Here is a 26421-nt window from a genome sequence, read left to right as displayed (position 1 = left end):
GCTAATGGATAATGCACAGCTTGCTATTAGTGACACTGATACCTTGTAAAAGGAAAAGTAAAATTCACCTGCTTATTTATAGAGTTCTGTTGCATGTAGTGAAGCAAGTGTGTTATTGCAGATTTACAAGTTAGCAAGTGGTTCATAATTAGCATATTATTCTTATGCAGTGTAGGACTCTTTAGATAAAGAACCAAATATCTATGCTCAAAGTTCCTAATATTTCAGATAGGTTTTTATGCTTACTGTTCCATTTCCAGTGGTTTAAAGATAAGAAGATTATTTTTTTAAACCCCTTAAATAATTCCTTAAAAATAAAATGGGATTTATTTATGCAATGGTATCTGTAAGCTTCTTGGTTCTGATTTCAACAAAATGTAGTACTCCCTTGTCATGATCCAATTTTTTAAAAAAATAATGCACTCACATACCTCTACAGCTGTGTCCTAGAATTTCTACTGATCTCCTGATCCAGCTCACAACCCTGAGGTCAAAAGGGGCTTGACCTTCCCATGCAGCCTCAAAAACCATCTTCTCAAGGAAGGAAAGATGGTAAACTAAGTAATAAACCTGACCAAGCTGGACTTATTCACTATATAATTTCTATTTTTCTCATGATTAACTGCTTGAAAGACTGTTAGCAGCTGACAGGAAGGTAGAGCTTGTTTTTATTTCTTGTGCACTTTTCCAGCCTCAGACTCTTAATGGAATTTAGGAAAATAATGATAAGCTAAAAAAAGCAGAGTTAAATAGTGCTTGAAGTACAGTGCAGCAGGTGACACAGTGCAGTTAGTTACCTTTGAAGATATCCAACTGGGGTACTAAAAGAACACTGGGGGTTTAAGAGCCCCATTATTTCTGTCTTCATAACATATATGTAAAAAGCAAAGTGCTAGAGAGCAGCCCTGGCTACACATGAGTCTGAGCTACCCTGTTCTATGCAAGTGCCCCAACTGATGCATTATTTGTGATGTCAGAGCCTCCAGAAGGGTTATACTGCAAGATCAAACCATCCTTCTGCAGCAGCCTTCCTCTGCTGACTGCTGTAGCCCCTGTTTAGCAGCCAGTGCCCCTGGGGGCCCAGAGGCTGAATTCAGCTCTGGGCATGCCAGGTGGAGCAGTGCTCTGGCTGCAGTGCTCCTCGGGACAACGCCAGCTCAGCACTCCTGACCTTCAGCCACTTGCTCTCATCTCACGCTGTTTGCTTTGGCACAGCCGCTTCTTCCCAAGGCACCCCCCGAGGCCACGTGGAAAATGAGATCACTGAACTGATCTGTGTTAAAAATAAACCAGGAAAAAAGCCCCAAAACCATTTTACCAGGTGGTTGGGAAGCAGTTGTTTCAGTGCCCTTGGCACCCCAGGTAGGCAGGTGGAGCTGGCCCTGCTGCGGGAAATGGCACGTGGCATCCCACCCAGCACTGGAGCCTCAGGCAGCTCCCAGAGGGTGGATTCCTACACCAAGGGGGTGTTCAGGAGGCTAAGATACCCTAGGTATCTTTTTCTCTAAAGATAGGCAACAAAGGGAAAAAACAGCAGAGATGCAGGAATTGTTGATGCTATGCTGTCCCTGATGAGGGGAGAGACATATTTGTATTTGGAGCAATGAAATTATAGTCTGTCAAAGAACAGCTTTTCATTATTTCTTTCCTTTTTTTGTTCAAAAACTAATATTTAGCACTTTGTCTGGCTTGACTTAGCAATTTTAAAACATAACATAAAACCTTCTCATCAGTGATTTAGAACCACAAGTCCTGGGGCTCTGTTTTCTGAGCAGCTCACTCTTCCTGCAAAATCACAGAGTACCTTCAGCTTGTGTGGAAATTAATAGGTTCTGTTGTAAACACATGTCTAGGGCCTGCTTATGCTTTTCATTAAGCCATCATGAAATAGCTATTGCTAGATAACACCAGCTGTGGCCATTTTATCCTGGAAAGCAATTGGGATGTTTCAGTTAAACTGGAACGAGGAACTACAGAAAAAGAAAAGTCCACACATGGAATTAATTTGAAAAGAGCTAATCAGAGAAATACCAAGCACAACCCATGGTATTTGCTATATATTTATATTTTTAAAGTTAGGTTAAAGATGTTCATCTCAGGGTGATAAGGCCAATTTTGGCCTTTATTCTCTGAAACTTTACACAAAATATGCACAACTATATTCACCACGATTAGCAATCCCTACCACCAGCTTCAGCTGGTCACATTAATACCATCTGGAAGTTACTGTTTGGCCAGTAGAATGAACTATTTTTGTTGTTGTTGAGGCAGTAGGAGATGCCCTAATGGGTGTTGTAAATTTAAGCAGTGGCTCTGTATTTAGCAATGATTTGGTTCTGTGCTTTGAAATATGCCCTCCTAGCATATGTGCTTACTGGGGAATAAGACTGCTCAGATTTATGTGATTATTTATTTACATTAGTATAAATATAATTTAATGCCCTAGCTTATAATTAATATTTCAGGAGTAACAGTGAAACAAAAGGAAAACAAGCCTCAGTGTTATTGAAATAATTGTCATTCTTACTATCATCTCTTCCATTCATCATTCTAGGACTATACCCACAGCTTTCTCCAAAAGCTTGATCAAATAAATATGTCCTTCACTGTGCCTGGAGAATCAGTGCATCTGGACCCAGCTAGGGAGGCACTGCAGAGATTTCCAGCCTGCACAGTGAGTGAGCTGCCAGCTCTGCCTCTCTTTATCTGACCAAGAATAGCCCAACGCTCAAACGTCTTTGCTAAGCCAAAACTGTTGGGAGGCACTCAGTCCCTTGGGAATCAAGCCAGGGTTTTTCCCAGTGACAGATATATTCCATCTTCATCCTTATTAATGGAACATTTATAATTGATTTCCTTTGTTTACCCTTTCCCTTCCTTTTGCAAGAAAGAACAAAAGCCTAAACTTTGCTTTCTGTATGACAAACATGAGGGAATTCCTTACAGAATGTTAATCACACAGTGGGAAGCACTGAGCATGGCTTTCTATTAAATTACAATTCCATTTCTACCAATTATTGAAATACATTGTTTCTTCTGAAGCCCAGACAGAAAAATAACACATGTAATTAGTGTGGATTCTTCTCTGAAAAAGTGAATGTAGTTACAGGACGGTTCACACAACAGAGGTGGAAAATAATAAACCTGATGGAAATCAAGCTGTATTTTCTCTGGCAGCAAAGTTGGTTTCGGAGGTTCCTGCTTTCTATTATTGCACCTATGGCACATAATCACAAGTGCACTGTGCCTCTGCACTTGTGCTAATGTGATTGTTTTGAGGCTGTGCTGTAAACTGGATTAGTGAAACAATTTTAGGAAGATTTCCCCACAATCTCTAAATAGCACTGAAAAATGCTGTACATTAGCAAGACCCTTTAATGAGGAAGCCTTGGAACCAAGCTGTGCATCAGCTATTAACTCAGAGGAGTGCATTCAGGTAGCACCTACTCCTCAGAGCTCAGCTGCTGATTACAGGATGCTGGAAATATGGGTATGATGTTAAGGGAAGCATTGCATGGACTACCTCTACTTAAATTTTAGCCCCATGCTGAATAGGACTGAATCCAGTTTTAAAAGGTGTCCTTCCCTGTTAATGCAACACAGTCAAAGCAAAATTGCTCACCTTTACTGAGAGGCTGGTCCAACTCTGAACTGTATTAGAGTGATCTTTGTCTTATTTGCCTCTGCACAAAGTGATGTATTTTCAGTTAATATGCATCATGAAGAAACACACTGCTTGGAAATTAAGCCCTTGCCTAAAATAGGAGTCAAATATTATCCAGTGTGATTAAGTGAGAAATTTAGAGACTATTCTGGTTCTAATATGCTTCACAAAAAAGTTCCTTTCTGTTTCTGTTTTGCTTCACCCATATCAAGAGCAGCTCCAGGTGAAATCTCACCCTCCTGTTTAGCACTTTTGTTTTTATTTTGTGATAGCTATGATAGTTTGGAGGATGATTTTTTTTTTTCCAGCCTCTGGATCAATAGAGTTCTACTACCTAAAGCAATAGCATAAATACCAGTAAACCAGCAGGGAATTGGTTTAAATCTTTAGCAGCAATGAAGTCATCTGGCATCATTGGCTGCTGCTCTAGTAGGAGACTATTTCAGCACACTTCTAATGTTTTTCCTTTTAGCTAAAAATGTGGCTTGTGGCTTTTTCAGAGGCCTGAATCCACACTGTGTTTTACATTCTCTCTGTGTGACAAAGCTTTAGGGCAGTGCAGAGGGAACTCTGGTTGCTGTCCAAAGAAAGACCTGTGCTCCACTGTAACAGTGCAATATTTCTAGAATTTTACATTTTTGTCACAAATATTTTCTCCTCAGCTGTAAATCTGTGTGGAGTTTGTCTGGCTAAATTATATTCAAAAGCTGAATCATTATAAATTCCCAGTTATAGATGTGATGATGGGAATGGTAACAAGATTGTGCCTCTCAGAGAATCATAATTTCAACAACTTGGTCGTAGTAAATTTGGGATATCTCTTTTGAAGCTATTATCCAAGTGCTTTGTAATAACCATTAAGGCAAAAATCTGCCTTTGTGTGCTTTCAAGCTGCAACAGCCCTCAGTTTTGGCAGTAAAAATATCAATACTAATCTCAGGCTGTAAATTGATGCTACAGAGACTTTGGTGATTTATGAGTTCCCATAAGACTCTTGTCCTGTCAGAGCAGGGCAGAGACACAGCTCACAATCATCAGCCCTCAGGTTAAGCTTTCTGTGTTGCTAAAAAAAAGACCTTTATTTATTTATATTTAGTCAATCCAGGCCCTTGTGAGCACAGGGCTCTTGCAAAGACCCCACTGCCTGTGCTGCACTGACCATGGAGCAGTGCTGCAGAGGCTGCTGGTGAACCTGAGCAGGAGTGAAACTCAGAGGTCAGCTCTGGGCCTCACCCTCCACCCTCCTCTCTTGCTGCCAAAAATCTCAGGTGCTCAGGCTGGGTGGGATTTGTGAGGTTTTCTAGCCAGATGTCCCACCAGCAATGGAGAGTACAGCTTCATTCTGCTTTTCCTACACTGTGCCCTTCTGGCCATGCACCTGATCAGCCCAAACAGCATCACATTCCAGAAATCCAGACCTCTTCATCACTCTGCACTAAAATTCCTTGTAGCTCCATCTATGGATGACATGAAAAGTCTTTTAAAATCCCAGGGTTTTGTTATTCAGAATGACTTTGTATTCTATATTTTAAATTGACACTGAGATAAATTAAATTGAATTCAAGGCACTTTAATTGTAGATTAGAATAAAATCATGTGATCTAATTTAGTAAATCAAACCTACTCTAAATTCATATCTTTGGCCAATACATATTCATTTCCTGAACATGTTTGTGTAAATAAAACTGAAAGCACCATTTTAACAGGTAGGCACCCAATCAAAAATGACAAAAAGTTGCTTTTTACCAAGAGACTAATTTTGTTTCCTAGCACACTGTTTTTTCAATGGCCAGATTTTTAGAGCAGGAAAAAGGATTATGTGACCCCACTGCTGGAGATGCACTCCAACAAAAGGTATAACAAGTACAATGTACTTGCAAAGTGGAACAGCTATATAAAATTGTTGCTTTATAAGTAAAATAAATGAAAACAAAGCATACTAAAACAGACTAATAGCAAAAGTAAATTAAATAGTGAGTTTCTCTGACTTGTCTGTCGTTAGGCCCAATGTTATACACGATTACAGAACAAGGAAGCCTGAACATACTCCCTCCACAGGAAAGACATCTCCAGTGATAGGCAGCACCAGCAATGCCAACTATTTGTGGTGCCCAGCCCCCATCCTTCATATGTGTCACCTCACAACCATCACTACCCGGCCAAAATTGGGTGATATGTGAGGAAACTCAGCAATTTCACCAGCCTTTGTAGAGTGGAGCACAGATTAGGGTGAGAAAGACTTTGTCTATGAAATTACCTGGGTTGAAGAAGGCAGGAAAAAGGTTTTGCTCCGCTTTGCAGTTTCATTCTGAATCTTCCTTATAGCCAGGATTAACCACAGGCTAAGGAAGGAACAAGAGTGAATACAGCAGATAGATCAGAAACTGAAGCAAGCTACCTGGGATCATGCAAGGTCTGCTTTCAGGGGGCTGAGTGGCTGTGGGCTGCATTTTCCCCCTTGACTGGAGCAGACAGGGATGCAGCAGGAGCTGTTTGAGGCAGCCAGCTCTAATGTGATATGAGCCATGAAGCGATCCCGCCTGGATGATTCCCAAACACTGCAGACACACACAAAGCATCAGGTTTGCAGCCTCTGTGTGACCAGAATCCCACAGGGTTTGTGTGCTCACAGATGCTTACAGACCCTGGTAATTATGCAAACCTGCACGTTAGTCAGCCTCCTGCAGAACATGGGGTGCAGAAGCAGATAACAGGCTTCAGACACCCTGAATTTTTCCCCCTTCCACTTGTCCTAGTCTTTATTTTGAACCTCTTACACATCTAGCTACAGCTGAATTCATACTTGCAATAGGTTATAATAAATATGCCTTGATTTCTGAGATAATATAAATGTATATATGTGGATATGACATATACCACATTTTTTCTTAGACATATGCATGCAAATTCACAGGTGATGATATGGCTATATTCAACATTGTTATCTTTACAGCATAGTAGTTTTACAAGCCCAGAATAGGCTAGAATTTTGACTTATTTTGGGCTAAAATATGCTACATTTTCTTAAACAAGCTTTTTCAATAGTTGAGGTGCTCTTACAACATGCTGCAGCACGTCTACATTGAACACTCTACATCCTTCCAAGTATACCCTTCTTAAAGCACCAAAAATAGAGGAAGTACATAAGTTATTCATGGGTTTTGCCTGTTATACACCATGTTGAAAACAGACATAATTCATTAAGTGGACACAGTGAGGGGAAGGGAAATTGGTCTCTCCTGGGAGCAAATGACCCTGCTGGGCAGGGAAGAGGCTTCCCAAGGACAGAACAAGACTGCTAGGAAAAGCAAGCAGAAATAAGAAACCTCAGGAACTGGAAAACTGTGGTATAATTGGGATTAGAAAAATTAATGGAACAGCAGAGCCACAGGTTCCTCAAATAAAGGAAAGAAAAATAATTTTGGGGAGCTAAAGGATATTGTACAACATTTGCTGTAACCCAGGGAGTTGGTGGAAGAGCAGGAGTGAATTTGGAAGTGAGGACCCATGCCCCATGGACCAAGTAAGCAGGGTTAGGTGTGTTTACAAACTTTTCAGAGTTTCAGCTTCAGTTTTCTGCAGTTATAAAATTTGCCTCGATGTATATCTGCCCATACAAAACAGCTTTTGAGCTTAAGGGGTTTTCATGCTTCCTGAAGACCTTTGAAGGAAAGTTGTAGAGGTAAATTGAATTTGTAGCTGACCAGGAGCCCCCTCAAATAGAAAAGACCACAGCCACGGGGTGATCAGCTCTAAACAGCTGCCCCTTTTGGTCCTCATGGGTATCTGGTGTTGTCTTCCCAAACACACAAGAGATTATCTCCTCCCCCTACCTTTCCCAGGGGGAAGAAGAGCAAGACAGAGGGGTAGACTTTCCTATTTGGTCTTTCCACTGGACACAGAGAAGAGAAAGAGAAGAAACTCTCCCTGTTTGCTTTCCTCCTACTCACAACTACTCACAAGCAAAGGAATATAGTCACTAACAGGATAGGAAAGAGCTGCAGGTAGAAGTGCAATAAACTGATGGAGCTAATTGGCTGGGCTGACTACCCATTGAAAATAAGAAACCTACCTGCACCAGACCTCTCTGAAAGGAATTGATATCTGGCACAAAACTGATAAATAATTAATTTCTAGGGGCTGATCCTTTGTGACTTAAAGTGATGCAGGGACTTAAAGTGGTACAAGTCAGCAGCATTCAGACCCTCTGAAGCCTCCTTTGATGCCTCACTACATCCATTTTGCATTCCTGCTGTACACCACCTTTGTAGGTCAAACCCTGGATCTTCATTGACAATTTCCCTGCAAAGTCTGTACAGGGAAGGTGTGCACTGCCCATGCTGTATTGACTAACATCTCCTGCTATTACACAAAAAACATTTCCTGCTGAAACGAGGCTGGTGTGAGTCCAAGCTAGGAAAACAGAAATAAGGGTTCACATGTATGTCTTGCATGTGTGAGTAATCCTCCTGAGGAGGTGTGTGTGTGCTATACCTAAACACTCTATTTGTGAGATTGCTTCTCGGAATTTAACAGCATGCACCTGAGTCATTTCTGTTCTTACCAAATCAGCAGCAATGCAGAGTGCTAAGGGGCAGTTTGTAGCCTTGTGCAGAGCTGTGTGTACTTACTTGGGAAGCAGCAGTCTTTGGGGAAAGGCTTGTCCAGTGTGAGTGGGTACATGCCGGGGCACTGCCGTGTGCCCGCACGCAGCCTGATTGCAGCAGCACAGGAAGGACATGTAAGGGGTCTCTCAATTGCAGCAGAAGCTGCTGCATAAAACGTGCTACCACAGCCTGAAATGCTGCAGCTCTGGCCATGAGAGAGGCCAGCAAAAGCTGAGCTCTGCATAGGTGACCAGAAGCCCTCCTGCCTTGTCCCCTACCCGCTATGCAGCAACAGAAGTTCAATTTAGCATACTGGTACAGAGGTTTTTCCATTATCAGCTATCCACTCATAAATGAACCCTCAGTATTCAATGGTCTTCCTTTTTTACAGTCTATAGATTTTATGGCCTACTTTGTACTTCCAAGTGGGCTTTTTCCAGTACTAAAATGGATCTGAACCATTTTCTTCTTGTAAAATCAATAGCAGACATAGATCCAGGTCTCTCTCTTAAATATCTAAGCACCAACAAATTTCACTGCTCTCATTTTTGATCAGCAGCTATTGCTCTCAACAGAGATTAAAATAAAAACAATTTAAGCTGCTTAGTGAAGTTAAATAGCTTTTAGAACAATTTATTAGGAAAGTAAAATTTCTAGTTCATGATTTATCATATGATCTTTAACAAATTTTAAGATAAACCACAGTGCTTATATTTACAACACAGATACACTGTGGAGATATTCTAACCAAGCTGTATTTAAGACACCCAGACACCCACTTATTAGAATAATGCTTTCAAACATATTGTACAAAGTAGTAATTCTTGGCTCACAGGGCTCCTGCCAGTGTTAACACCCCCAAATTTTTGAGAGTGAAAGCAGACTGCATGCTGAACAAGGGCCTTAATGTTGTCACCATAGAGATGACACTTTGCAACCCTTATTTGTTTCCTTGATTGCACCAAACAAATGCACTCTCTCTGTAGACAAATGCTTTTGGTTTCTTGAGTATCATTTCTCTAGATGATGCTTTAAATAATGTCTTTGTAGAGACATAAATATTATTTTGTAGTGCAGTGAAATTTACACAACAAAGAATACAGTAGCTCTTCTGATAGGAGACAGACAAGAATCAGTTTGAATAAATGCAAAGAAAATTCCTTTGTTAAAACACAGAGAGACAGGACAGTCTCTTTGTCTGCACAAACAAGGATGAAAGAACCTGTTATTTGTATTTGGCCAGTCGATTTGAAAACACAGGAGAGAAAATATTTTGTATAAACTAAACCAAAAATATTTTTTTCAGATTGGAAAACCAAACCCACTCATGTTTCCTTCAAAACAGGAAAAAAAAATAAAAAAAAATTTAGAAGTGTTTTTACAACATATTTCTTTTTTTCCCACTTGAAAGTTCTGCAAAATCCGACTCAAATTCATAAATCGCATGAGCTGTTTACCAGTAAATTAAAAAAAAATACAAAAAATAATCACCCAGCCCTATTCCAAAATAGCCAGAGTGAAAATCAATGCAGTGCAAAAGGGCTATGCACTCCCACCTCCAAAGCTTTCATGCCTTGCAATCCCACCACAAGAAGCCCTTGCCCTCACTCCCCACCACCCCCACATTGAGTAAGTGTTGCAGGGAAACAATTTCCCTGCTCAGTGAAGTGCCATCCACATTTGTAGGGCTGCACAAGTGCTCACTGAGAGCAAAGAAAACAATAGATGGTGGCAAAAGTCACACTTCATCTTAATTTTCAAACAATAGCAGACTTCAACACGAAGTTTGGTGTCCAGACTGAGCATAGTTAAGGCTGAGCAGGTTGCACAGTGAGATTGGTCAGCAATGCATGGGGAGATAATGTGCAATTGCAGCTGTCTTCCCCAGCCTGGCTCTGACAAACCCAACCTTGGACCCAAGGAGCAGAGTTCCTTAAGCTACTGATTAAAATGGGTCTTTTGCCTCTTTTTCTGGCTTTTACTCTAGTTTATTCTTTCTTGAATGAGCTTATTTCCATGACAGCTAGGGCCATAAAACCAAAACCCCTCAAAATGCCAATTTGATTAAGCTTTTATCAAATTATAGCAATCTAAATGCATTCACAGAGATAAGCCCTGACACAGAAAGCTCTGCACTGTGACCCATGGTCCAAATCCAGCCCAGAGGACAACCTGCCAGCCCTGCCACACCTGCTGGCCATGGTGGGGCAGAGGAGTTGAAGGCAGATAATCTGCTCTTCCCAAATCCTGCCTGCCTTTGGAGGAAGGAGCTGCTGGCTCAGCTAGTAGACCCTCAGCCTCAGCACTGCTCCATGCCCCTCACCATGCTGTCTGGGCTGCAGATGTGTAATAGCCACTGATTCCAGAAGCTGATTATCTAATTGCTCTGTCGTGTCAGCTTTGACCTCACACTCAGCCCAAATCCCCCAGCCCTTGGTGCTGATGGCATTTTCTAGAAATAGTCAGCCTGCCTGTCCAGACAAGAAAAGGCAAGCATGAGGGAAGTGGTGTCAGGACTTGAGCTTTTGACCCTGAAGTCAATATGGATTCAGCTGATTTGAGGCACTTGACTCTGTGAACTTGAGCCTGCACTCACACAGCTGGCCCAGAGGGGTAGGTGACATCACTGGAGCTCTATTTTGAGCTGCATAGGCAGAAGTGACCTGGGAGCTTAAACCACTCCCCCCGATCAGAAGTCATCTCCCCTTAGTGCAAATGGCACAGTGGAATCAAGCCCAATGAAAATTTTAAGAGTAATTTGCTGTTGCTCCTTTTACTAGAGATTATAGAGGGAATTATTCATATCTGACAGAGAAAAAAAACACAGAAAAACTCGGTTTATTTCCTCTGACATGTCTGAGAAACAGAGTTGCTATAAGCTCCCCTTATCTCAAAATGTTTTATCAGGGTAAAAAAAAAAAAAAACAGCCCACAAAAAAACACATACCAAAAAAGCCACCCCTCTGATTGCTGTGCTGAGCATCATCCCAGTGCAGGCTGCCTTGCTGTCCCCAGCTTTGTCAGCTGAGCCAGCTCAGGAGGCAGCTGTGGGGGACCCAGCCTTCAGTGCCCAGCACAGGAAAAAGGAGCTGGGTCCCCTTCTGTGCTGTGGGTTGCTGTGACAGCCACTGAAGTGCTGGCAAGTCCTTCTTCAATTTGAATGAGCATCTCCATCTGTGTGCCTGAATCCAAGCACCAATGCCTACCCAGCTGTCTCCTCACAATGTTTCTAACTGGGCTATGACACCTGCAGGAGAGAAATCCAATTTTCCCTTGCAGCAGAAGCATCCCTGATGCTCAGACTTGCTAGTCCTGCAGTGATCCACAAATGGATCTTGTTTTAGATTTTAGCTGGGAACAGGGAGGCTTATTTTTATAAGTGCATGTCTAAATTCTTCAGCAGTTGAAATAGGCCACCAGACACATACAATTGTTTTAGTACCATCCTAAGGAAAATGTAGAGAAGGAGGAGTAGTGGGGATGAAGGGAAGGACAGCTGTAAATGAGTAGACAAACTGGAGGGCATAGGTCAGTTTGAAGGCTTTGTCCAGATACTGCTTTATGTACAGCCTGGACAAATCAGAAGCAACTTGAGTTCTGAGGGAGAAGGAAAAAGAAATTGCCTGAGCAATTGTCACTGCTTAATCTATGTCTGATGTGCTGTTTGATTGCACAGGACCTGAACAATTACACTGAGCAAGTAAGATGAAAAGCAGAGAACTCAAGGAGAACAATTAAGGCACCCTGTTCTGTTGAGCCTCTGATTCAGCTATTTGTAGCAATTCTTTTACCAACATATGGTCCAAGTCCTGCCTGCAGATAAGCATGACAGGAATTCAAATAAAGACTACTCAAAGTGTTGCTGACAAACACATACATTGCAGTGCTGCTTCTCTCCCCAAGATAAATGTAATACATGTGGTTATCTCAGTCAAGCAAGTTAAGTTTAAAATACTGCTTATTACTGAAAATTGAACCTTGACTTACTTACAGTGATATTTGCCATCCTAGCTGTATTTGTGTCCCATGACCTCAGAGGTACAGTCTGTCATGGACTTTGGATCTTATCCCTTTTCTGACTTCCTTTTGTGACCTTTAGATGCATTTCAAATAATCCCGTACTTTTTCAGCTACTGTTCCTCTGCTTAAAAATTCTGCAGGAAGGCATTTCTCTACCTGATGCTTTATTGCCTCTTTAGATAATTTTCTGGGGAAATTTTAAAGGAGTAATCTCTGCCAAGCCCACTGCCTCTGCAGCACTTGCACAATCTAGAAGCAACTAGTGATTGCTATTTTTCACATTCTCTGGTTTCATAGGCACATCTCTGTCTGAATCTCCCAGGTGGAAATGGACCTAGTCTTCTTTCCCAGTGCTATCTGAGGGTGTCACAGATGTGTTAAGGTTAACCTTGTACCACATTTCTGTTTCTCTTTGGCAGAGCATACTGCTTTGACAGGCTGCTGAAGATGAAGCAACACATTGGTGCCAAAGTCCATGGTAACCACTCATTAATTTTTTAACATTTGCTCTGATCAGTGCCCTACAAAGAGCTACTCTGAAAATCCCTGGAATAGGCAAATTATTGGCATACTTGACTTTGAAGTTCAACAGATCTAATGAAATCCTACCACTGGCACACACTGCTGCAGAAAACTGCTGAGAATAAAGTATTGAGCTGATATTTTGTCATAAATCTATAGAAGTATTCCAGAGTTAAACTACAATACATTTTAAGCAGTTAGAAGAGCTCTCTAGAGAATATTTAATCCCTTTTGATGAGAGAGCACTCTTTTACAGAACCCCATTTCCTTTTTCAATGAGAATTAATTTTGCCAGTTATTTTGATTAACACATCTTGAAAGAAATCTCATGTTTATAAACTAATAATCATCTACAGCTAGGAATGCATTACAGAAATTGAAGAGTGGCAGTAGAAAAAGGCCTTATGAGAATGGCAGAACCCTTCCACCAAACCATGCATGTGCAAAGAACTTACACCACCCCAGCAATATATGAGTGCAAGAGGTTTACCAAAACCAGAAGCTTTGACTGCTGAGGTATTCATAATCTAGGTAAAATACAGAGCTGTGAAACAAACTAGGGGCATTTATAAAGAAGGACTGCCCAAGGAATTTCATTGTATCTCCTCACCTTCCTCAAAAAAATAACCACTGGGAAATATAGTATGTTAATGTATGCAAGGCAGTGACCTCCAATGGAAAATGAGAGATACCCAAATTTCCTAGAACTTTCCTGGGAAGCAGCAGGTGATGACTGAAGTGCCTTCACAGCCACAGCAAGTGTCCAAGCATGCCCAGCTGCTCCCAGCACTGTGGAGAGGTCCAGTTCTTGCTCAGCAGATGCGACCACATCTCTGCATTGCCTCAGATGTGCTGCAGGAAAGGACAAGGCCATGCAGACAGACACACAGACAGCTCTGCTCAGCCTCTTTCTCCCTCCCTTTTGCACTCAGCTCTGTGTGCTGCAAGCAGGAGCTGCTGCTCAGGACTGTGCTTCCCTTCACAGTGATCCACAGCACGAGGAGCTCTCACAGCATTGTAAGCAGCTTCCTTTTTCCCCCATTGCCTGTTTGTACACCTGGAACGGCAGAGGTGGTGCCAGAAGCTCAACTGGGCACGAGAGACAGGCTCAAGAAAAAGCCTGAGCAGCTCCTCCAAGCTGAACTCCACCTTGCTGGGGTAGCAGCAGCACCAGGAACAGATGGGCCAGCTGGTCTCCAAAAGCTGTAATTTCTCTCTAAGCTGTGGCATGGCCCTGCTTCCTCATGTGCTGGGAGCAGGAAGCCATTGTCAACTCACTGCTTATTTTGGTTATTATAGTAGTGCATTGCTGAGACTCTTGTAGCCTGGTGACAAGCTACAACATAAAAATTCCTTCCATAAACTGTGTGATTCCATGGTGTCTTTGGCCCATCGCTGGAAGGCAGCCAGCACCACCAGGCAGTGTTGCAGCTCTGTCATTTTTATAAAGCACTCATAAGACATGCACCTTATTAAGTGCTTGGAAAGTAATCCTAGTTTAAATTGATGGATGAACAAAGGAACAGCAATTTGCTGTTGGGGAATATTTTATTTGCTTTTCACCACAGGAAGGTGGATAGGAAAACAAAGTCACCCAAGTTGGAAACAAATAAATGAAATGCATTCAATTAGTTAATGGAGTGTCTCACAAAAGGTTGCGCTATTAGAAAATTAAATTAGATCATCCCAATATGCTGACAGTCATTAACACTTTTTTTTTTTTTTAGAAACTGGCTGAAATATTCAGGGGATTATTTTTCACCATTGGCTTTTTGCTTTCCCTGACATACCTTTCAGTCTTGATTCTCTTCAGATTCTCTTAGTCTTGGAAACAGTGCTAATTTGTGAAAAGCCTTTTTAAGTTAAATGACTTTGGTGTAATTCATGAGTACATGGAACATATTTCAGACTTTTCTAAAGGAACATGATGTCCTGAGAGATCAGCTTCACAAGCTATTATATGAGTCAATACCACTGGTTACAAAAGGTCTCAGCTAAAGCGTGTTTACTGGTGTCTTCATTTGCCTTTTTACAGCAAAGCAACAGAAAATAGGGAATAGAAGCATTTTAAATTCACAGTTCTACCTTTGCAATGCCATTCCAAGTTAACCACATCCAGCTTACATGGGGTTAATTAACAGCAGTGTGGCATTGCTGGGACAGCACCAGCGTGCCAGCCACACCTCGTAGGTGAGCACACCAGTTCTCTGCGTGGTGGGGTGGCAGAGCTCTCATTGCCTCCACGCCATTCCAGCTGGAATGCTGCAGGGTCTGTGGCCAGGAAATGCAATGCATGATTGGTCACCTCTCTGTAACTCCACCTAGACCTTGCTGGAGAGACGGGAAGAAGGGATGAGGATATTTCCTGCAAGTACCTACCTAATTAAGCTCACCTATTTTCAGAGTGTGCTCCTTCCTCTTTGTCAGTGTAAGTGATCTCACCCAAACCATGAGGTGGAGGGTCCTAAGCATACCCAGCCAAGCTAGAGGGGAGTCTGCAGGAAGCAGCTCAGTGCTGCCTCTTGTTCTCAGTGAAATGGAACCCATCTGTCCTATGGGAAAGCCCAAAGCCTGCATTAAAGGTAGCACAGCAGCAGAAAGTGAAGGCTAAGATCCTGGGCAAGGGGGCCAAGGTTGAAAAAGAGTCAGCCAGGGACATAAAGGCACTTTTCTTTTTCACACCAAGAGTGCTTCTTTCCCAGGCAAATAAAAGACTCAGGTACATATGGAGACCCATTATCTCCATGTGCTTAAAACTGAACTCTTTGGTGCATGAGATCTGGCATGCCCTTATGTAAGCAAATTATTTTTATCTGCTTCTAGCCTAATAGAGACTTGACTATTTTGAGAACTCATAGGTTTCATTGCTATGGAAACTAACTCTGTATCTTTAGGTGAGTCTTGCTATCTCTGATTAGCAGAGTCCACATCTCAGCTTTTTAAAAAAAACAAGCAAAACAACATAGTTGTATTTGCTGTTTCAGTCCCACTACCCATTACCCTTTGTCTCACTCCTGAGTCCAACATCCTCTACAGAAAAGAGGAATTGTGATATTAGCAATGCAATGCTAGGTTACTGGCTTCCATGTTGATGAGAAGTGAGGGGATTTACATTGATAATACAAACAATCAACAAAGGACCATCAGCAAACAGTTCCACCTCGTCCAGGAGTAAAAATTGCCATAAAGAAAACCAGCCTCATACAGCTCTCCTCTCCCTCTCCTTGTTTCTCTCTTGCTTGGGTGAGTGAGCCAAAATGCTCATTGATGATCTGAAATGCTAAACAACTCTTTTCCAACCCTTAGATCAATAGTGGGAGGATTTACCACTTGCATGGTCAAGGAGAACTTCTGCCACAGGGGTGACTGAGCTGGCACCAACTCACTAAAACAGACTGGCCTCATCTTATGTTGGAACTTCTGCCTTATTATGAAATTATGGAGTTTTTCTCACCCTCACAACCTTTCTTCTTCTGCCTAACTTCAGCTACTCTCATCTTAGAGTATATCCAAACTTGGACCAGAGACATTTCTGGGATGATACAGGAGGGGTAAACTTCCCTACAGGAGAACTGGGATTTGACATACCTTTGTTTCTTTGTAGAACTGACAGAGCTATAAGGTGCTTGCATTTCTTGGGGTTGCTCTTTCTTGGGAGTGAAAAAATTGGATTTTGCAGAGTAGTTCAAGGACCAATATGTGTTGGTATTTCATGGTCTCAAAAAACTTTTCTGTGTAATTCAACCTTACAGAGAATTCACATCCAGAACTTTTTAGAACTGCTAGAATTCTACTACTCTAGTAACACCAAAGGTTTCTCTTTGTTTTTCTTACTCTAAAAAAAAAAGTTTTCTCTTCAATGACAGAAAGGCATTACCTCAGTTGTGAAATATATCCACACTTCTGTTTAGAATTGTGATGCATTGTAAATTCTGCTGTAAAAAAGTTAGTCTTTTGGCAAATCTACCAAGAAGGCAGTGCCTGTCAGTAAAAATGAAATATTTTCCTCCAAAATGTCAACACATATACCTGTTTAATACTTTACTCCCTATTATAGCATATATAATCTATACATCCTAGTACAGGACAAATGTGTCTGTCTCAGTGGCATCATCTATAGGGGGAGTTCTGTCCACATTCTTCTTTGCTATTCTTTGTTCTTTTCAGTTTTAAGTCATTTATTGATTTTTTTTCTCTCCTTTGGAGTATGAGGCCAATCTCTTCCACTGGTTCAAAGATGGGTAGTCAGGTTTTTTTGGTTTTTTGTACTTGATTTTAATTTTCTACCCCCAGAAAATTAAGGTTGTATTCCTGTTATATTGATGTAGGGTTGTTTGTTTTTTTCTCCCCCTCATTGTGAGTGAAATCACTATCTCACTGTGCTCCCTTTTTATCCGAGCCAAATATTAAGTATGTAAGATCATAGGCAAACACTGAAATTTTTGGGCAATCAGGATTATGCAATGGCATAAAATGAGAAGAAAGCATTTTCTAAAGGATGAAGGGTATTCAGCTTCAATAAGCAGGAAAATCCCACAAGTTTAATTCCTGTAATGGATGGCAGTGACACTCACTCTGCTTTATGGGATATTATTCCATAAAAGAATGCAACAAAAACCAGTAGTTAAACTAGGACAGATGTTGCTGGAAATATTTAGAAGATGTTAACTTTATATGATTAGTGATCAAATATGCAATGTTCTTGGGTATGTCATCCTCATGACTTCCCACAAGACATAATATTTTCCTTGTTGGAAAAAGAAAATAACTAAGTTGTAGGCAGCCTTTAGTAACTGAGATATTTTGGACTGGTGATGTAGCTGTTTAAGCATCCATCAGCAAGATCATCCCCCAAGTCCAACCACTTCCCTGGGCTTGCTCTACTTATTCCCTGCATACCTTAAAAATGCCTCCCCCATCCCAGTCACCCTCTCCCTGCCCAGCACTGGTACTTTTCCTGGTAGCTTTCCAATGAGGAACTTCCAACCTCAACTTCCTGGAGCAAACTGCTCCTCCCAAGGAATAACCTGTTTCTTACTGTAGTTTACCGAGTGGATTTCTCTGGGCTTGACTTAAGAAGTGAGAAGGGATTTTTATGACCAGGGTGTGAAACCAGCAAGAGGAAGTTTCCTTCACAAAGCTCACAAAAGTTTCAGCTGTTGCAGTAAAACTTCTGTGACCTTCTCCAAGGACATGCTTGTGTCATTTAAAAAGGAAAAAATTAAAAAGCACTGCAATTAATATGTTCCTGTAAAACTAAAGCTGATTTAAGGCTTCCTACACTCAAAGTTGCATTAATATAATCCCTTTCAGCTAATCAGATGAGTTGTATGTAGAATGTACCCAAATCCTCTATTGCAAGATGAAAAGAGACTGAACAGCTGCAAAGAAAAGAAGGTATGAACTCTGCCTTCCTTTCTCTTTTGAGCCTCCCCCACCTTCAGACCCAAAGCAGATCCCATTGCTCTGAAGTAGGGACAGAACTGAAGAATCATAGTATTTTTTAAGTTGGAAAAGACATTTAACATCACCATGTACAACTGTTAACCCAGCACTGCCCAGCCCACCAGTAAAACATGTCCTCAAGTGCCACATCTACATGTCTTTTAAATACCTTAATTTTGGTGACTCAGTCATTTCCCTGGGTAGCCTGTTCCAGTGCTTAAGAATCCTCCCTGTGAAGAAATGTTTCCTAATATCCAATCTAAACCTCACCTGGTGCAAGTTGAGGCGATTTCCTCTTCTCCTGTCACTTGTTGCCTGGGAGCAGAGACCAGCCCCCACCTTGCTGTAGTCTTCTTCCATTTCCCTTCTCTGGACATGCTCCAGCACCTCAATGTCCTTCCTGTAATGAAGGGCCCAGAACTGGACACAGGACTTGAGGTGAGGCCTCACCAGTGCTGAGCACAGGGGGACAATCCCTGCCCTGGTCCTGCTGATCCAGGCTGGCTCGTGTTCAGCTGCTGCCAGCCAGGTCCTTTTCTTGCCATGCAGGTTTCCAGCTGTTCTTCCCCCAGTCTGTAGCCCTGCAAAGGGTTGTTGTGACCCAAGGGCAACACCCAGCCCTTCACCATGTTGAACCTCATACAGTTGGCCTTGGCCCATCAATCCAGCCTGTCCAGACCCCTTTACAGAGCCTTGCAACCCTCCAGCAGATGAACACTCCCACCCAACATGGTGTCTGTCATCTGTGAACTGACTGAGGGTGCTCTCAATCCCCTTGTCCAGGTCATCAATAAGGACATTACAGAGGGCTGGCCCCAGTACTGAGCCCTGGAGAACACCACTGGTGACTGGCTGCCAGCTGGATGGAACTCCATTCACCACCACTCTCTGGGCCCACCCATCCAGATGGACACCCAGTTTCTTACCTAACGAAGAGTGCACCCATCCAAGCCGTGAGCAGCCAGTTTCTCCAGCAAAATGCTGTGGAAACTGTGTCAAAGTCCAGGTAGACTACATCCACAGCCTTCCCCTTATCCACCAGATGGGTTACCTTGCCACAGAAGAAGATCAGGTGGGTCAATTAGGACCTGTATTTCATGGATCCAAACTGTCTGGGCCCGATGTCCTGGTTTGTCCTGCACCTGCCACATTCTTCATGATATCCTAACTCTCTTCTCCTCTGCCCTCCCTGTCCTTCACCACTTGCCTGACATCAGCATTGTCCTGACAGCCCCCTGACAGTGACCTGTGGCTTCTGCACCCTCCCATCCCACTTTCCCTGGATAACTGCCTTGACATTGTCCCAGAACCAGATTAATTGCCTGTTTTCTTTCTTAAGGAATAATGGTCAACATCACTTTCTTGAAGCCAAAAAGCAACCCTATTTTCCCCATTTCATTCTTAATATGTACTCTTATGTTGCTGAACTGCTCTTTGGTCTCCTACCTCCCATTCACCCTCTCTTTTTGACTCCCTACCCACTGCTCAATGACCTCCAGCCTCTGTGGCACCAGGGCCAGCATCAGAGCGAGGATGAACAGTGGGATGTCACCATGCAGGGAGAGGAATGTCACAGGCCAAGGCTGGACCTTATGCTTGGAGTTTGCCATACAAGGGTGTTACCCTCTGCTACAGCAACAGGCTGCGTCCCCTCAATTCTTCAGCCTCCTTCGTCTTTTTCCTTTTGTTCTGCTTTCCAACACTAAGCATGAAGCTGGAGCAGCCAGAAAGACAACAGCTGCCCTTTTCCAAGGACCTCTCCTGTGCAGCTATCTTTTATGGGGATTGAACATTTTTGCTTTAATGTGAACCTTTTTGGCCAGTAGACAGTGGCTGGTGAGGGAAGCTTGATTCTAGAAGAGCTGAAGCTCTGTGCTGGGGTGGAAAGGCAAAATACTGGGGAGAGCTCTGTATATGAGCCAAACAGCAAGACTTCCTCAGGCTCATACTTTTAAAATGTTCATCTGCTAAATACATTGCTTTTATTTCATTTACAGAATCTTACCCTGCTCTGAGGCCTTTCCTATATGTGTTTGCTATGGTATGGCCATAAACAATTTTTGTCATCAGCCTGAGGGCAGAGAAATTCATACAGCTCTTACACCACTGCAATCCCATTGACTTCAGGAGAATTATTTCCCATTACAGCAAGTGAAATCAGAATGAGTAAATATGCCATTTCCCTGCTGTTCACCATTAACACTGTAATGCTCACTGGAGTAGTCAGAGAAAGCTGGAGATTGACTCTTGTTTGACTCTGTATATCTTGTGTGATGTGCAGGGCTTCCTCTTTCCACTGAGAACCAGAACTGCTCTATCAAAGTGGAGAGGAGCCAGTGGCAGAACAATTAGGGGCTATTTATTTTTAGAATCAATTTAGAAATACTTAAAAAAAAAATTTCTCTCTTTCAGTTGGGAATCAAAGCATTCAAGTGATTCAGTAACCCAGAGAAGCCTTTCATCCTGATCTTATGGTTGGGAAAACTCTGAGACACAGACATCTCAAATAATTTGTCCTTGGCCATAGATGTGGTGAAGACAGAAGAAGTTCCTTGTTCTATATTGACACTTGAATACATTTAACCACTAGACCACCATGGATCAGACACACAAAGCTTCCAAACTGCATCCAGCCATCACATGGTTGCTGTAGGAAAGGCTGGGAGTTACCTCCCTATGCAGAGGTCGTTTATTTTACAATTGCACACAACAGAGATACTTCCTGGATGGAGTGTGAGTTATTCTGGAAGAGGAAGGATCTGTCAAAGCCAGACATGTTCTGAAGAAACATCCTCATAAATAGACCCAGGAACCACCAACCCAAGCATGTGCTAAATGGATCTCAAGGTCACAAACGCTTTGGGGACCCCCTGCTGGATCTATCTGGCTGCCTATTTCCCTCCATGTGTATTATTAGAATATCCTATCCCAAATTTTTAATCCAGAAATGACTAATGACAGCCTTTCCCTTTTCAATTTTAATGCATTTTTTTCCTGGCATTTTCCTTTAAGACAAAAAGGAATAATGAATTTCTCAATAATTAACATCTCACACTTTGTAATGAAGAGGCCATGTACTTTCTCAGCAAATTCTCTTTCCAAAGATGTAAGCAAGGCTAGTGATAAGGTTAGGGGGATATTCTTCTGGGCTCTGGCTGTGTACTCAGCTTTATCTATTCAAGACAGCAGCAGCAAAATGGCTCAGAACAAGGACACCTTCAGAGATGAAGGTGGCAGCTCCAGCTCACAGCTGTCACGTCTCACTGTACACAGTGTCGTGTCCAAAGAAGTTGAGTTTTCCTATCTCCACACTCTCAGCTGCACACCTGTTCAAAGCTCCAAGGTTTTCTGTTCAAGACCAGGAATGTATTTGTATTTTAAGCAATGAACTACCAAAATGATTTTCTTGTCTGTGCCCTCTGTGGGTACATTCTCAGCAAAGAACATACCTTCCATTTTTGTCTAAAGTAAACAGATTTCATCTACTCTTCTCAGTCCCCTCCTCCAAGTTAGAAATGTCAGGAATTACAATTGCTGACACTGTGCTTGCTGTAGGACTACCAAGAATTGGGGCTTTAGTACAAGCAGAAATTTGAACTGCTGTTTTCCCAGCCTTCAGCTGAGGGAAAGAGGATGTTGTCTCTCTCATGAAGGGGTTTCGCAAGGAACCCACATAACCTGTCCTCAGCAACTGCTGGTTTGTCATTTGAGTTAAAATTGCAAGTAAATGAGTAGGGATTTACTTGGCTTAACTAAATGCTTCTACTTTAAAAAAATAAAAACATTAAAAACATTGCAGCTCAAGTTTCTCTCATTTCTCCTGTCACTAACTCATGACTTAGAGGCTGCCCCACAGCAAAACTGTAGAGGTTGAGATTTAATATTTGCAGCAACTGATTTGCACAGGCTACAACAAATGCATTTGCAGATTTGCAGAAGCGAATAAAGAGTCAAAACCAGGTCAGTCCCTTTGTTCTCACTGTAGTTTTCACTGTTGCAAAAGGCAGTTCAATTTCGTATAATCACAACAGCAAGCAGCTATTACAGAATACATTAAAACCACATTTGTTCAATAAAAGAATGCCATTTCACAAAAGGTCATGCTTTCAGTTTTGAGGAGACTGCTAGTCATTTGCTTAAATGCCAATATATCATATAACAAACCTTTGACTTCTTTGTTCCCTAGCTGCCTGGGCTACAAAAATGAGGCAAACATATTTACCTGCCTTCTCAGATGCTGAGATATTTGGCTATAAATTAAAAATACATAAAACTGAATATTTAAAATGAGGCACATGTGAAATAAGACATACAGTCCCATAAAGTGGATAACATATGGGAAATGTACTGTTAAGAGTCTCCTTGGGAAAAACAATAATCATCACAATTATGACTTTTAGCAGTTTACCTAATTGTGCACAACATTCCACAACATTTAGCTGGAAACCACCTAGTCCATACTAAACTTCAAATACTTAAACACAACCCAGCATTTCAGGGAGTTTCTCCTCTCCACCTGAATGTCTGCAGCCCCTACAGCCTGTTTCCAGTGACAGAGAGAAGAGCATCACCATAGATACACACACCACTTCTGCATGATCTCGCCCATAGCTCTAAAGAGCTATTCCCCATCATTTTAGCCTGCAGCCTGTAAAGATTCCAACACATTTGAAAGGTGACTTTTACTTTAGAAGAAAATTTGCTTTTAGCCCAGGGGTAAATTTATTGCATCATTTAATCTGCAACCTCCGCTTGAATACAGGAACCTATATTTTTGTCCATTTGTCTCTTGGGCACTTAGTTAATGAAGGGGAAGAATTTTGCTGATTTTATTGGCTGAATTTTTTGTCTTTTTAAAATGTTATCCAAGCGAAAAATGAATTCTCATCAGTCCAGGTAGATGGGGAGAAATATAGTACCGCCTGTGATATTAATTCTTCTCTTTTTTTTGTCCTGCATGATATTTAAAAGAAGCCAGATTCCTGTATTTCAATATTACACGAAGAAACACTCATAATTATGATTACTTTTTAAGGAACTATTTTTTTTTAAATGTATATGTTTTCCTAAGAAACCACTCCATTAAATTTGATGCATGGGTAGTCTCCTTTTTTAAAGATTCACCTTTAATGGATCACTTTTATCTCAGTAACTGGGGCATATAAAAGTATGTTTCCTTCTCTGTATTACAAAAAACAAGTAGAAGGAATGGGTTTTTTGCTAGCTGTCACACCTAGTGACTCCATAAAGGACACCTGAAATTCCTCAAGTGTGCCATCATGAGCAGGTTGTGCTTTTCCAGTTTCCACCTGACCAAGCCTTACAGCTTGGGACACATGGTTCACCATTGTTCTCAGAAGCAATCTATATTTGAATTAGAATTTGTCACCTAGGTTCAGTGAATATGCCCAGTTCTGCATGTGCTCCACGTCCTTTGAACAGGCAAAAGACAGGACAGGTCCAAGGATGAGAAGGTATGAAAACAATACTGAGCGAGAGAAGGCGACCATGATGGAAAAAAATGAGTGGAAGAGCCCAAAACCAAAAGCAGGAGCAGAGGATGGAGAAAAAGGCTGCAAGGCAGAAGCTGGAGAGGTAGAGGTGAGGACTGAAGATGTTTTTAATCAGTCCTCTCTCACACTTTGTTTCAGAATTTGGCAATGAAGAGACATCTTTTTGAGCCTCAACATGCCTCTTCTGTGTAGCTAACAGCTACAAAACCCAACAAGGAAAAATATTTTTTCTCATCCCCCTCATATTCTGCCTTTAAATGCTGCTTTCTCAAACCTTATTTTTAATTTAATTTTGTTTTCAATGTAATAAAAATATCTCTACTGTAGCAGCATTAAATACAATCAGATTTGAGTGCTGGGCAAAGTACAAGAGAAGTGCAAGAGTGCAAATAATCAACAGAGTTGACAACCTAGAAATTCTGGTCCCCTTACAGAACAACTGCTGTGTGGATATAAAATCTTTGTCCTATCAGTTACATGCAGGCTTTTTTTTTTTTTCTTATGAACATCTTAAACATCAATTATCCATGCAACTTGGGAAAAAAATCATAATAGAGGCTCTCTTTCTCAAGGCAAATTTTGAGAGAGAAGTACTGCACTAAGAGGCAAAATATTCAAACAAAACCAGTGATTATATCCCTGTTATTGATATGAGCTTTTAAATGGCATATGATACAACCAGATTGGTTCAGTAAGAAAACAGGTTTAGAGTTGGATGGTAGCTGAGATTTTTCTGTTGTTTTTTAAGGCTAAGGATAGCCAGATGGATAAGGATTTTATTATAGGTATTGGCAACTTAATGCTGCTGAAAGCCTGACACATGACGCATTGACTCGAAGTTGGAACATTAGATTTTCATCAACATTAAATTCAAGCAAATTTTTCTGAAACTGCAGCCTGGATGTGCCACCGTGGTTTGCATATTACCTACCTCAAATGAAAAAAAAAACCCACAACATTGCTAATTATTCCCTCTGAAGTGAAAAAGGTGAGCGAGGAGCATTCTCCTCAAGGGAAGAGCCAGAATTCTTGAAAACTTGTGCGTGCAAACCCACACGCTGAGCTCTGCCCCCCTGTCACAGCCAGGTCACAGGGCACGCTGCCCTCCTCACATCAAGCAGCCTGAAAAATGAGTTTTACTGCCAGTCTTCTGCTGCCTTCCAGGGAGAAGCATTCCAGTGACCCCCAAACCCTGCACTGCAGATGAACCTCTAACACACAGGTGATTTGTTGAAAATGCATGAAAATACATGCATATATGCATCAGATAAATCCATAATTTCCTAATTCAGGTATGAAAACGTTGTTGGCTTGGAATACATGAACCAAAGCAATAGTGCTGGACGTGAAAATTCTCCAAAGGAGCCTCCCAGGGGTGACATTTATCTACATTTCTTCATTTGTAGCATAGACAAAGGGAGTCATTTACATTCCTGAAAGATCTTGTCTCAGCAGTTTCCCTTCTGAGAGGGTAAATGGAAAGAGGTAACTAATCTGTTTGTGGCCTTCCAAAAACTTGACAAGCCCAGGTACCTGCCTGGGAAAGCTGGCCACGTAATATCAGATATGCCAAAGTGAACATGAGGGGAAAAAATACCATAGACAGAGGAGGGTTAGCAAAGAAAGAATTCTGGCCAGCAACAGAGTAACTCGATCAGTGCACTTTGCACAGCACAACATGTCACTGCTAACACAAAGGATAAAAAACTTCACCATTAGTATCACTCAATCTGCAGTGATTAAACATCTCCCTGGGGTTTCTCCTCTCATCAGAATGAGAATTCTTCCTGAATTTGGCCCCTGTCTCCTAGCCAGTGTCACATCAGACCTTCTCCAGTAACACAGACTTCAACTGCAATAGTGAACACCAACTATTATCTGAGTCCCTGAAGAAAGTCTACCTGAGGTGAGCCAACTGCAGCAGTCAGCTCAGAAAAATGACCAAAAGGCTGCTGTGCTTGAGGTACAGCAGGCAAGGTCAACATTTCCCTGACTAATAATGGATTTGGGACAGGAGGCATTAGAAATGAGGTTGGTTTTGGACGCTGCTTCCACCAAACCCGGGATCTGCTTGGCTTGTGGTATTCCCAGCACTCAGCAGCCCAGCTGGAAGCCATAAGCACCATTGGCTCAGGCTTGTGACACCACTGTGGCACCAAGCACATTTGTCACAGAGGAAGACAGCACAAATACAGCCTCTTAGCCTAGGGAGTTTATGGAACAGCCAAACTGCTGGCTGCAGGTTAAGCTTTTCTGCAGGTTAAGCTTTCTTGTTTTGTTGGAATGATCACATTTCTCAGCTGCAAAGAGTTTATTTAAAAAAAAACAGTCACTGTCATCATCATTGGTTACACTTGCATGTCAGAACACCTAAAAATTAATTCTTGAAACGCACGTAATTCCTTCCAACTCTCCTTTGGTTTTCTGAAGGGCCTGAGGTTTCTGGTTGTAAATTTTACTCACCAGTAACTCAACCCTCTTGTGAAACGTGCAGAAATGGCAGAAAACAGTTTGATAAAGGAAGGCACATATTTAACCTCAGTGAGCCCAGCCCCTGGGAATAAGCCTGTTTTGTACCACAGCCGGGCAGTCTTGTGAAAGAGAAATGAATCAGCCACGTACCCTGCCCTGTAGCCTCATGGAGCCTGTC

General features: G+C 41.8%; 1 long non-coding RNA gene across 1 annotated transcript in view; it reads right to left on the bottom strand.

Annotated features, from left to right (window-relative positions):
* Positions 1 to 26421, bottom strand: part of LOC143693958 (uncharacterized) — a 46622-nt gene that overhangs the window by 15863 nt on the left and 4338 nt on the right. Inside the window, exon 4 of the long non-coding RNA XR_013182079.1 lies at positions 5922 to 6006. This is a non-coding gene — a long non-coding RNA (uncharacterized LOC143693958). The remainder of the gene's footprint in view (positions 1 to 5921; positions 6007 to 26421) is intronic.

Source organism: Agelaius phoeniceus, chromosome 4 (genome assembly GCF_051311805.1).
Source record: "Agelaius phoeniceus isolate bAgePho1 chromosome 4, bAgePho1.hap1, whole genome shotgun sequence".
Classification (NCBI taxonomy): Eukaryota; Metazoa; Chordata; class Aves; order Passeriformes; family Icteridae; genus Agelaius; species Agelaius phoeniceus.
Note: the sequence above shows the minus strand (reverse complement) of the source record. Positions and strands in the feature narration are given on the sequence as shown.